This window comes from Microcebus murinus, chromosome 15 (assembly GCF_040939455.1).
Source record: "Microcebus murinus isolate Inina chromosome 15, M.murinus_Inina_mat1.0, whole genome shotgun sequence".
NCBI lineage: Eukaryota > Metazoa > Chordata > Mammalia > Primates > Cheirogaleidae > Microcebus > Microcebus murinus.
Genome location: NC_134118.1, coordinates 71,796,269 through 71,810,880, shown reverse-complemented (window position 1 = coordinate 71,810,880; position 14,612 = coordinate 71,796,269).

Sequence of the window (14,612 nt, the reverse complement as noted above, 5' to 3'; positions counted from 1 at the left end):
TTCTCTGCTTTCGTAGAGATTTTATTTCTTCTCCCATTAGGCCAGACTTTTAAAAAAATCTGGTTTTAGGGAGAAACACCATTCTCCTAAACTGAAATTTCTGCCCTGGAAATTCTCCCCAAATGTTTGTCTATGTGCCAGATTCTTTTTCTTCTCCCAGAACTTTAACTCTTATGGATCGAAGCCATCGAGATGCTCCTGTTTCTGCTTTCAGCCCCGTGACACCTCACACTGCTGAGCATAGAACGCCCTAGATACTTGAGCAAAACCTGGAGATGGCGTAGGTGGGGAGGAAGAAAAGGAAAAATCTAACCAGAGAAAAATTTAATTGAACTGCAAGTCTTGAGCTTGCAAAAATTGGGATGGCTTGGAGGCCAGTGTTTTATCTTGAATATTCAAATGAATTTTATACCCTATTCACAAAGCGTTCATTCTATCTCAATATAAAAATATTTCAACATACTTTTAATTGAAAATTAAATGTTTCTCTAATCATTAAGTAAAATTAATGCATCTAGAAAGATGCTACATGTTGTGTTACCTAGTTACAGGCATGTGTCACGTGACTTTAGGGTACACGTGCCCTAATGTGGCTCAGACACAGCTGTTGCTTAATCTGAAGATCCCAGAATAGTCTAGATTATGCATGGTAACAGTGGTCGGAGGAAGAAGGTGGAAAAACCACCAAGCTGATGTAAAAGAGACCACTTTTGTAAAGAGTAGAATTATTTAAGAGAGACTAATTTTAGGAGTGACATCAAAGCCAGCCTCACTGTTAGCTTCTGAGGATAAAAGAGAGGTTCTCTTTTTATGCACCTTTTATTTTTTTCTCTTTTTGATGAAATGTCTTTGCTGCAAGCTGTCAGCGAATCTTCTATTATGATCAAAGTTACTTTATCCACTATTGCAATCATATGAAAATAAGCCTTTAGGAGAAAATTACATCTTCCCTATAATTCTAGTATAAAACTGAAATTTGATAATATCAGTTAAAAAATAGTAACAGTATTTCTAATTTCAGAGCACCCAGATACCAATATTCTTTTCCTCATAGAAATCACAGTGAAAGGGCCAGGTGTAGTGGCTCATGCCTGTAATCCCAGCACTTTGGGAGGCTGAGGTGGGAGGATTCCTTGAGGCCAGGAGTTCAAGACCAGCCCGAGCAACATGGAGACACCACATCTCTACAAAAGTAAAATAATTAGCCAGGCATGGTAGTGTGCACCTGTCATCCCAGCTACTTGGGAGGCTGAGGCAGGAGGATTGCTTGAGCCCAGGAGTTGAGGTTGCTGTGAGCTGTGACCACACCACTGTACTCCAGCGTTCCCGGGAAGAGTAAAGAGCCGAAGAATGGAATTAAGCTCATATGCTTCAAAATAAAATATTGAGTTTTCAAAAGACTTCAATTTCCCATTATGTGTTGAGACAGGCATTCAAGTCATAGCCAGGACTAAATTCTCCTTATGGCTTCTTTTTTATAAAAAAAAAATATTTATTTTTTTAAGTTGACAAACGTGTATACGTTTATGGTGTACAACATGATGTTTTGAAATATGTATACATTGTGGAATGGCTAAGTGGAGCTAATTAACATGTGTTACCTTGTACACTTTTCTCGTGCTTAAAATGCTTAAAATCGACTCTTAGCAACTGAGCTTCAAGTATATGATACATTGTTATTAACCGTAGTCACCATGTTGTAGGATAGATCTCTTGAACTTACTATTCCTGCCTAGCTGAAATTGTGTATCTTTTGACCAACATCGCCCAACTACTCCCTTTCTCCTCCAGGCCCTGGGATCCACCGCCCGGCTCTCTGCTTCCTTGAGTTGGCCTTTGTTAGACTCCACACACAAGCGAGATGGTATCTGTCTTTCTGTGCCTGGCTTATCTCACTTAACATAATGCCTTCCAGGTCATTCATGCTGTCACCAGTGACAGAATTTCCTTCTTTTTAAAGGCTGAAGAGTGTTCCACTGTCTGTGCCTGTCGACCACATTTTCTTTCTCCATTCATCAGTTGGTGGACATTTAGGTTGAGCCCATGTCTCGGCTACTGTCAACGGTGCTGCAGTGACGGTGGGCGTGCAGGTGTGGCTTCCTGAGAGACACGTTGGTTAAGAGCCAGCCCCAGCAATACTGGTGCTGAGAGTTTGTTTGTTCGTTTTGCCAGTGTGAATGAACTTAATGTTAGTGTCTCCATCAGAGCATACGAGCTCTGTTCCCAACTCTTCCTTCCTGTGCCATCACTACAGTCTTCCACAGACTCTGCTCATTCTCCAACTCTACCAGGACCTGGGGCGCTGCCTTTGCCAGGCAGGTCTTGTCTGAATGGACACTGAGCCTGTTTCAAACAACTCCCAGAGTTCAGGGTGCTAGTAAGGGCTCTACGTAGATTTTAGTCATGAATGGGGAAAATAAGAAAAGAGTAAAAGAAAAAAAAAAAACTCTGAGGAGCTGACATATTATCCCTTTGAATTAGCTACAGCTGACGGAGCAAACAAATCAGTGTTTTCTCCCTAGATAGTTAGAAATAAACCTACGTACATATTTGCAATATCATATTATTGCCTTAAAGTGAAGTGCTATGATATTGCACACTAGTTAAAAGGCAACAACGAGTAGATTTTCACAGTTCTTCTCTTAATCACTGAATAATTGTCACTTGTGAACTCGCAGTTGAAAATTAGCCACAAGCGTTGGGAATTCCTCTGAGTGTTCTGTAAAAGGAGTGTAATAACAAATTATGCAGCCAAGGCCAGGGAAATGGCCTATTTCATCACTCGTGCCCTCTTTTTGTACCAGTGGACAACTTATTTTGACAAATGTTGCAATTAAATCCCTCAGAAGAAACTGAGAAAAACGTAGAATGTAATAGAAAATAATCCAGCCTTCTTAACATGGATCAGTATGATTCTAGCATAGGTTTCAGGGTCAATGGCAGGGGAGGGAAGAACAAATTTTCACTGAGTGTGTCCTATTATTCTAAGACCTGGAGATACGGGTGAACAAAACAAAGAAATCCCTGCCTTTATGGCGTCTACATGACACATACGTGCACCCGCACACACGGTATCATGTGGTAACAAATGCTCGGAGGATGAGTGTGTCAGAGCAAAGGACTAGCAGGTGATGGTAGGATTGATGTTCAGACAGAGTTGTCGGGGAGGCTCCTCTCGGGAGGTGGCCTTGGAGCAGACACCAGCCTGAAGCGGAGCAGGCAACCACACCGAGTTCTAGGACAGAGAATAGAAACGGACAAAACCCTGAGATGGGGGATGAGCTGGTGTTTCAGGGAGTGGCCCGAAGATCTGAGTGGCTGGAATGAGTAGGTCATGAAGCTGGGGAGGAACCAAATCCTCTGGGCCTGGTAAGCGTTCGCATTGCATCCCGAGTGAGTTGGGAAACCTTTGGAAGGTAGGTAAGAGGCAGTGATATGATTTGATCTGTGTCTAAAGAGGTCACTCTGCCATTATGTGGAAAGTAAAATTTTAGGAGGCTAAAATTAGAAACAAAGAAATCAGGGTCCTCCAGGTAAGAGCTAGGGGTGGATTTGATGAGGACAGTTGTGGAGGTGCTAAGAAGTGGTCAGATTTGCAGACATCTGAAGTTAGAGCCCAAAGTGGAATGGGATGTGAGAGAAAGAGATATACAAGGTGACCCCTCTGTTTTTGGCATGATCAACTGGGGAGATGAGAAAGGTTGGACGAGGAACAGGGCAGGGCAGGGTGGAGGAATCAGGAGTTCTGTTTGGTATATATTAAGTTTGAGATGCCCGTATGATGTCCAAGTGCAGATGTTGAATAGACAATTTGATATCCGAGTCTGGTATTCAGGGGAAAGCCTGTAGTTGGAATTAAAAATTAGGGAGTCATTAGTGTAGAGGTTCTACTTAAAGCTGTGGGACTAGATGACTTACCGGAGTGACTGTAGAGAGAAAACAGGAAGGTCTGTGACCGAGTCCTGCACCTGGAGGTAGAGATTGGTGTGTGGGGAGGAGAGACAGGTGAAGGGCCTGTTACCTGCTACTTCATCCTATTTTCAGTTAATATGTCTACTGTAATACAGAGGAAAGAGCTGGGATATAACAATGAGGATTAATTCCAGTGTAGTGGATCCAAAATCTCAGAAGTCCTTTACAGCGATTCCTTTTAAAATATATCAACCCAATGAAAACTCCATTAAAAACAAAATATAAGTGGTCCGTGAACCACAGCATGATATGATATAGCATTAGAAATAATGTGGTATAATATACAGAGTTGCAGAATCTCATCAACACAACTAGCTTGATGGTCATTAAAAAACAGTATGTGACCATTGCAAGGCTAAGGTATAAATGCAAGTAATAAAGCTGGGAATCTACTATTTACCTCTTTAAATGGAAGAAGAATTAGGATGTCTTGGATTATGCTTTGGTCTCGTATATTAGGAGGTATTGAAAAGCAATTTATTTAAACAATATTCTTTACCCTAGTTAGAAACATGACAAAGGATATATACAGGCCAGTCACAAAGGAGATATGATAGGAATATATGCTGAACTTCAGCAGTAAGCAAGTAAACAGGGATTAAAATGAAATATCAATTTTAATATTTTGGAGTGGCAATGATTTTAAAAGATGAGTATATGCGCATTCTCAAAATATTGGTGGGAATGTAAATTAGAACAACTTTTCTAGACCGAAATTTGGGAACCTATCAAAAACCTTAAAATATTGATATTCTTTTTGAGAGTAATTCTGTGTCTAGGAATTTATCCTAAGAAGATATTTCTGAGCTAAATACTAAAATATTTATTGCAGCAATATTTGTAAAGGTGAAAAATTAGAAACAGATTAAGGATACACTAGTAGGGAATTGGTTAAATAGATTGTGGCATATTTATATGATGTGGTTTCTCTACTTGTTTTTGAAGACTATTTCATGACATGGATAAATGCTCATTGTATACTAAGAGGAAAAAAGCAGGTTATAGAATAAATTACACATTAAGATATTAATTATGTATGTATGCACATGCATATACACACATATACACATAGGAAAAAACCTTAGAAGACTTTTACTAACATATTTACAATGATTTTCTCTGGGTGGTAAAATAGAGGTGATGTTTAAATTCTCCAAATATATTTCATACTTCTTAAAATTTTCATAATATTTATGTATTGCTTTTATATTTAGAATTTACAAATTTATAAACAGGAGGGAGATAACATTTTTGAACACTTTTGTTTTCCTCCTAATATATTATTATGAAATTTGTTCTATTCACCATTATTGGACGTTTGTGGTTTAGAACCAAATAATTTTTATAAGTCAAAGAATTTTGTGACTGATATACATAGGTTCTCTTTTCTTCTATCATCTTGATACCATGCCAGTGGTCCTGCCTGCTACTTAATAATATCTATCTGTCATTATACTCAATTATATCGCACTCATACAATATAGCATACAAGAAAGTGAAGTATGGAACTAACTGGTAGTTAGCAGAGCTGAATTAAATGATTCTGAGTTCCTGTCACTGTATAAATGCTAAATAGTAAAGGATTGAGTAAATATGTTGAATCAATTCATTACTTCCTTTTTGCTATGTAAGTTTAAATCTGACTGAGCATTGTAATGCCAGAGAATTCTTTAGACCAAACATTTCTATTCTGTAAACTCTCAGCTTTAATTTGGGAATTGTTGTGGTAGGAAGGAAGCTAGGAATTTAGATGGAGTAAATTCTTTCCTTCAATTACTGAATAGAAACAATCTAAGTGAGCAATGGGAAAAAACATTGTGAAATTCTTTATGGATAACGATGAGGGTGAATAGTTATCTAAATAAAGAAGCTCAAAGTTCTATGGTAAATATATGTATCTGTGAGTGTTTTGAAGTATTTAACTGGCTAAGATTTTTTTTTAAGTTTATAAATGGTGTGTATGTAAAAGGACATAAGTATGCTTTTTAAGACAGGCTATTTCTGGCCTTAGAAAAACTGTCAAATGACTCAGAAGAAAATATGCCAAAATGGTAAAGTAATTGAAGCAACCCTGTATGTAATTCAAGCAAAAAGAAAACAACTTTTTCCAAATCACCTCTAACACATTGGTTTCCCCTGAGTGACCCAGATAATTGCTATAATACTTCATTTCATTTTGACGATGGAGAACTGATTTTACATTTTGCTTTTTATGTAGAACGGGGGGGGGGGGGGAGAGAGAGAGAACCAAAAAAACATAAGCCCCTTTCCTTATGGAATTTCCCAGTGAAACAGAAAAGGAAATATCTCACCCAAAAGTTGTAGGGTAAACTAAAGACCTTAACTTCTGCTAAATGGCCTGTGGAAGAGGAACTGAAATACATTGGTGGCGGGTTTTACCTTTTCCCCATTTAGTGCCAAACTATTTCTATCAATTTTGGTTAAAATAGTCTGAAGTATGCATTGTGTTTAATTAAATGGGAAACAAAACATCTGTACGTGATGAAAAACAAAATATCTGTACACACGTGTAAATTAGTTTTAATATCTATTTTTAGAAGTTGCCTTGCTAGGTCACCCTGATTATTTCAGGATTTACTTCTCAAATGTAAAAAAAAAAGAATTTGAACCACACCACTGGCATGATTTCAGAATATTTTAGTGGCTTAGGCTAAGGAAGAGTTATAGACTCTTGAATGAGACTGTGCCTGGTGGTAGCCCGAGCGCTTTGAGGTGGTCTTGGGGGACGACACCCAATAGGGTTTATTACCAACGTTGAGTCTCTCTCAGGACACACGTGAGTTTCTTTGGCTGTTGTCAGAGTGAAATACTTGAATGACCCCTATCTGGTCTGTGTTTACAATCTCCTCTTGAGGTTGCTCTATGCTGAATTGTACTTAAAACACATAAATCTCCCTTCAAAGGTAGCTTGGGAGCCTGCAGTGTGGCCAGGGACTCCTAAACACAGAGGGCGCGCAAGGTCTCCTGCGTTCTCTCAAAGGGAGTCTGGATTGAAGAATGAAACCACTATGATAATTTAGCGAAGGGAAAAAGGACAGGTACCGCTGGAAATAAACGCTTTGGGAATTACCCAGGGCCCTTATTTAGTTGGGGCTATCTTGAGGATGTAACTCGGGGAGCAGTGATTTGCAATCCCGCCCCAGCTCCCAGAAACAAACAAACAAACGAAGCCGCCAAACCCTGGAGTGACATTTTACTTCTTAATCACATGGGCTTACTGGGATTCCTTAGACGGCTTCCACTTGGAGAAAAGTGAAATTTGCGAGGCTAATGAAAGATCACCTGCCTCGATTCATCCTTTAAATGCTTGAATTCCAACAGTTTCAACTATTCATTCATGTTCCCCTCATCTCCCTAGCGTATCATTTACATCACACAACTGCACATTTGGCATTCTTTATCACAGATTACAATTCTGCACGAAAGCTTGCAGAAAGCCAAATTGAGTCGCGCCCCACATACCTTCTGTTTGGCAGGAACAGCTCTAGTGCTGAACGAAGGCCGCTTTGGCGGACCCGCCCAGCCTTGATTGTCTGGCCACGGTGGCCGGTTTTTCCCTTCTCCAGAAAATGGCTCTGTAGCCAGTGGTTTTCATTTATGTTGCTTTCATAGCCACTGCAAGGCCCCGTTTTACTTGGAAGTTTATTTTCGTTTGGCTTTCCCCGCCAGCGGATCATTTCCCATTTTCTGCCACTATCATTTTCATTGTGACGATTTGGGGAAGTTTGTGTCTGCACAGAGTGATTGAAATACTGCTGTTGACAATTGGATTAGTGTCAAGACTCACGGTAGATAATCTGAATATGGACACATACTTGAAAGAGCCTTGTACACAGCTGATACAAATGTTACCTTTCCTGTGAGTTCTACTGGACGATCTAGTTTAATTAACCCCTGCACATTCATGGCAAAGCAGCATGTCACTCACCCATGTCTTGACTTTTCATCGGTGTTATTGCCTGAGGTCAGTGGCACCTTTGTACCCAGAGCTGCAGTGACAATGAATCCTGGCTTATTTTCAGTTATGATTGACAAACCAGCGGTGGTGTTGATACTTCTATTCTCAGCTTGCTGGTTTATGTATTCGGCCAAAGGTTGTTGTCCCTTCAAGTGACGTGTAGGAGGATATTAGCTGGCTGTTGAATTTGAATGAAGACCCTCATGCGAAAACAGATAACCAGTACACTACCTTCCCGTTTTCCTTCCTTTAAAAACACTTTGCCTGATGTATTTAGAATACAGTTTTAGGTTGAAAGGCTACAAGAATAAAGAAATAGGAGAATATACGTAAGAAGAATGTGTGTTGGGGTAGGACAGGGGAATTGGAGAAACATTTGTCAAGGAGCCAGGCTTCTGGGAGGGATGTGTGTTTTGCTCATCCTGAGGTCTGCTAGCGGAACCCTCTTGGCTTCCCTCACTTGCTCTGCCCTCGGGCAGGTGGGTGACCTGTCACTGGTGAGGTAGGAGGAGAAGGCCGGCACTTTCCTTTCTCCCTTCCCCTGGGGAGTGAGCTTCCCGCAGCGAACCTTCTCTGCGTCTCCCCGGCCTAAACGTGACAAAGGCAGGCAGGTGGCTGGCAGTGCCTGGGTCTAGGATGGAGAAATCTAATTTTGGAGTTCAGTATTACGAAGGTCACTTGTCGGCTTTCTGTAATAAAACTTTATACAAGATAAAAGTGGTACTTTGGCAGCTATGGTGACAATGTCTTTATCTTATTCATCAGTTGATTAAATATATCTAGGAAGATGCCCTCTAAAAGCTCAAGAAAGATTATTCAAGAAGATGCCCTAAGTCGGCTGGTCTGGCCGTGACGTTCTGGCAGACTTGCTTTTCTCTGTAAGTAGCTAAAACACTGGACAAAACATACGGAGCGACTGTTGAGACACTGGACAACGGGGAGCTCAGGGCTGTGGCTCCTGAGAGGAAGAAGCAAACGTGACGAGTCATGGGACTGACTCGGCTATCTGCGTGGAGGCACTTTCTGGACTTGAGTGCAGGGAGGGGAGACCGAGGCAGAGCGCAGTGATCTTGTTAAGGCGAGGAGATAGAAACCAGTATCTGGGGAGGCTGAGGTGCCTGGACTTTGTAGGACAGAGCTGAGAGGCTATGCAGAAGGAAACAAATAAACAAACGAACATCTCCAGAGATCTTCCTAGCAGTCTCAGGAGTTTTTGCCTAAACACTGTGCTTTCACAGTGTGAGACTCTGCCAGGACTGAAGGCTGGGAACCTTAAGTGAGACAATTCTTAGAGCTGGGGGAAGTTTGATTTTCAACCAGCTAGAATGTACAGGCCTTGTTGTATTATATACCCAAGGCATTCACTTGAGAGCCAAGGCAGTTCACACATACCTAAATGCAAAGTAAAAGCTATTTTAGGCACACCCTAGACAATCTTAAAAATCACCCACAGCAAGATCAAACTGATTCTCAAGGAAGTTAACTACCTTCCAAAACAAAATACAACACTCTTTAAAGGACGGCAACAACGCCCAGACACAATATACTAATGTTCTCCAAGGAGACATGGCCAATAGAGACTTATTACGAGGAATTGGCTCATGCAATCATGGAGGTTGCGAGGTAGAAAATCTGCAGAACTCACGTTCCAGTCTGAGACCGCAGGCCAGCAGGCTGGCGGGGAACCAGGAAGAGCCCATGTTCCAGTTCGAAGACTGTCAAGCAGGAAGATTTTCTCTTACTTGGAAGAGGGTCAGCCTCTTGTTCTACTCATGCCTTTAAATGTTTGCATGAGGCCTACTCCCATTAGGGAGGGCAGTCTGCTTTGCTCGGTGTACCAATTTAAATGTGAATCTCACCCAAAACACCCTCGTAGAAACACCCAGGATGCTATCTGGGGAAGTACCTGGGCACCCTGTGGCCCAGTCAAGTTGGCACAAAAAATTAACCATCACATTCAACAATGTAACATTATAATGTTCACCTCCAATAAAACATTACTAGACACAGGAAGAAAGAGGAAAATAGGGCCCATAACCACAGAAAGAAGTCAATAGAAACAGAACCAGAAATAAAAAAAAAAAAATAATAATGGAAATAGAAGGCAAGGACTTTAATATAGCTATTGTAAATGTGCTCAAGGCTTTACAGTAAAACTTGAAGACAATAAAGAAAGAAATAGAAACTATAAAAAAAAGAGCAGAATGGAATTTTCAGAGCTGAAAAATACAAGATCTGAAATTAAAAATACCACAGATGGGCTTAACAGCATATTAGACATGCAGATGAAAAGATCTGTGCATTTGATGACAGAATAATAGAAACTATAAAAAAAAATGCAAAGAGAGGGAAAAAACTGAAAAAAAAAAAAGACTAGAGCTTCCATAACTCATGGGATAATATAAAGCATTCTAACAGAGTAAAACTGGAATCCCAAAACAGGAGGCACAGAACTAGTATTTGAAGACGGATGCCTAAAACTCATGCAAATGTGATGAAAACTATAAATCCACAAATTCATTTAAATACAGTAAATCATACCAAGGCACATTATAATAAATTGCTGAAAATATAATAATGAGGTGATCTTAAAAGCAGGTAGGCATGGTGAAAGATGCATTAAATAAAAATGAATGAAAATAAGGATTACTATTTACTCCTTATCAGAAACAATGCAAAGCATCTTTGAAATGCCAAAAGGAAACAAAACAAAACATAAGAACAAAACCCTGTCGACCTAGAATCTATATTCAGTGAAAACATCCTTCAAAAATGAAGGAAAATAAAGATATTTTATGTCAAACAAAAGCCTAGAAATTTTGTCACAAGGAGACTTGTACGATCAGAAATTTTAAAGAAGTTCTTCACGTTGAAGGGAAACAATATTGGTGAGAGACTCAGACCTACTGAAATAAATGAAGAGGACTGGAAGTGGTAGATCTATGGGTAGATATAAATGACTTTTTTTCTTATTTAAAATGTTTTAAAATGACAAGTGAAATATTAAGAGTGATATATTATGAAGTTTATAACAAAGGTACAGGTAATATGAAAAACAATGATAGCATAATGGACAGGAGAAATGAAATTATAAGGTTTAAATTACACATGCTTGAAGTGCTATTATTTGAAGACAGACTGTGATTAGTTAGGATGCATGTTGCAAACACGAGAGCAATCGCCAAAGCAGGAGACATGTCACTTAACAGAGGAGACAAAACGGAGCACCAACAAATATTCAATCAAACGGAAAAGAGGAAAAAAAGAACAAAGAACAGATTGGAAAAATAGAAAACATAATGAGATGATAGATTCAAATCTAGCCATATCAATAATAAAATTAAATATAAATTATCTAAACATTCCAATTAAAAGGCAGAGGTTGTCAAAATGAATTTAATAAAATCAAGACTTAAATGTGTGTTACCTAGAAGAAAAGCTCTGTGAACTATAAGGATAAATAGGTTGGAGGTAAAATGTGCTCTCTGCAAATGCTAATCAACAGAGAGTGGCATTGCCGTATTGGTGGTAGACAAATGGCCGTCAGGACAAGGACTGTCTCCAGAGATGAAGAGGGACATTTCACAATAATCATAACCAATTCATCTAGAAGGTAAACACACCTAAAAGCAGAACTTTAAGACATATTAAGTGTTAAGATATATTAAGCAAAAAACCAAAAACAAACAACAACAAAAAAAACCTGGCAGAACTGAAAGTAAAAATAGACAAATTCAACAATTAGAGTTAGAGGTTCGATACTTCTCAGTAAGTGCCAGAACAAATAGAGCGAAAATCATAAAGACTTAGAAGACTTGGACATCACCACAGCCACCTTGATCAAGTTCACATTTGTAGAAGACTACACCTGACCATGACAGGTAGCACTTCCCTTTCAAGCGTATAAAGAATATTAATTACCTGGGAAAATATATGACAACAATAATGTAAATATAAAGTAAAACCTAGCAGACATTCCATAAATGTGTAATTTTATGCACTTTTGCCTGTGATTATATGTAGTATGTCACTATCATAATCTAAACTCTCATAGATTTTTTTTCCCTATTCTATTGACAAGGAAAATAGAATTATTTATTTCGCTAATAAGCATCAGTGCTGTGTTGGATAGATTATGAAAAAAAATCAATGTTACAGTTTTCTCTTGATTTTTCATATATCTGATTATATTTTCCTTTCATTGAGAGGAATTCTGAGCACAGAGTTATGGATATTTTCTTGAGAATCTATGCTGTAAAGACTTAGCATCCCAAGTGAATGCAAAATTGATGAGCCTTGTGCTAAGTCATTTTGCCTGTCTTTTATTTTTTGCATTATCAAGTTGTAGTTGCCTGTTCTCTTTTGCCCTTTTACTATGAACATTCAAACAGTCAGTACTAAAATTATACCATGCCATCACCAAATGTCTAGCACCAGATCCTTATTAGGCTAATAGCAGATCTGTTAGAGATTAGCAGGGGTCAGAATGCCCTTTTGGCATGATTCTTATACACTGAACTCTGCTTTGGAGGAAAAACAAAATCATTAAAATAACATCATGCATAAATAATCATTAAACCATGTTATAAACTTTTGGATCATTTAAATACATCTGGGATTTGGTATATTTGCTGATAAAAGTGGCAAAGAGTTTGGGTTTTTTTTAAAAAAAATAACCTATAGTTATGTGCTCATAATTTTAGCTTTCTTTGTAATATAGTAGGAGGAAAGTCATCAATACAAAAGTAAACATGGTCAAGCATAGCCAAGCCAAGCCATAGTACTGTGCCAGCCTGTTATATACAAATACATTCAGGAGTATTCTAATGATAGCACATTTCAAAGAGTGCTAGGCATAGCCAGGCTATAGTGCTGTGTCAGTCCTAACTCTCGAGCTATGAGGAGGAAAAGAAGTATCTGGAAGAATACCTGGAACCAGGCATACTGATTTACTACAGGTATTTAATTTCCCATAAAATGTAGTAAGAGACTATTACCAACAGATTAAAGCTTTAATTTTAATAGATCTGTTCGTTTTAATCTGATGTTGGCGTTTGTTTTCTCATTTGAGCCAAGGATGCCATTCACCCATTCATTCATTCATTCATTCATTCATTCATTCATTCATTCATTCATTCATTCATCACACTCTCATTCATGCAGTTTTGATTCTTTTTTTTTTTTGAGACAGAGTCTCGCTTTTGTTGCCCAGGCTAGAGTGAGTGCCGTGGCGTCAGCCTAGCTCACAGCAACCTCAAACTCCTGGGCTCGAGTGATCCTTCTGCCTCAGCCTCCCGAGTAGCTGGGACTACAGGCATGCACCACCATGCCCGGCTAATTCATGCAGTTTTGTGCCAGGGACTACGCTGTTGGGGTTCCAGAGACAAACAACATGAAGGGGGCAGAGCTGCAGGGAGAGGCCGTAGGTGGTCTGTGCGTCTGTTTGCATGCATGGGGCACCCTTGTCTCTGAGGCATCTTGGGGTCACGCTCCCTGGCCTGCATTTGAGGTGCATGTCTCTGTCCTGGAGCCTCTCTCAGGAGCCCTGTGGACACGGTAGAGGAATGCCCAAGGCGATTCTAGCCGCCCCAGTTTGGATGTTTCCTTCTCAAAATATTCAAAAGACCCCATGTCTGGCTCTGGGTTCTCATTTTTCTCCAAATGAATATTCTAAGTGCATTTGGGTTTCCACTGGTCTTTTACTTAATTTAGAAAGAAGAGTCACGGGAGCATTACATTTGTTGCCGTGCGATGTCAGGGAGTCCTGTCGCTCTGATGGGTGGCAGCTGCAATACAGGCAGAGGAAGCAGCGCACAGCAGGGCTCACGGCACGGAGCCTCTCTCCCGGGTGACACGGGCTTATGCTGGGACACGCCTCTAGACTGGTACGGCCCACGTGCCAGCAGGATAGATTTTCCTGGGCTTTTTAAATTTAGATGTGTTTTGTTCCTTAAAAGTTTTTTCCTTTTTCCCCCTGGGGATAGAAATATTTTTTCCCCCCATTTTACAGGCAAACCACTTCAATAGAACATGGCTGGCAGCCATATGCACATATGAGAATCCAACAATTAATTCAGCTAAGGAAACTGCTTGTAGCAAGTTTTGAATGTGCCATTCCAGGTAGTGCTTTGATGATAAATGAGGAGACAATTGCAAAGAAAATGATAGTAACAGTTATTTTAAAAAAAAGGTATGTCTCCTTTAGTCATTTAATGATATTCAAATTATTAGTTGTCCTCTATTTAATACGAAGTCTATGGCACTTGTAGGAGGTACTTAACACTTTTTATGTATAATTTTATGGCAAAAATATGGTGCTGATTTTCAAGGAGCTTACAATCTAGTAAACTTTTGAATGAGTGGTTGTATTACCCTTATCTGAAACGCCTAGGTCTAGACTTTTGGCTGGCGTGGCTTCCAGAACTGGTTTTATGACGGTGTCTCAGAACCAGCACTTCTAGCCAAAGCCAGTAAGTGTGGATTGGCTCAAAGACAGGAAAGCAGAACAAAATGAAAACCCCCAAACAGAAAAACGAACTCAAGTTAACCAAACACATTAGAATCTCATAAAGGGTTAGGGATATCCGGGATATCGCTCATACCTCTTTTGGTTTTATTTCACTAGATTTTATCTCACAGACTGCCCCATTGTTGGGCAATT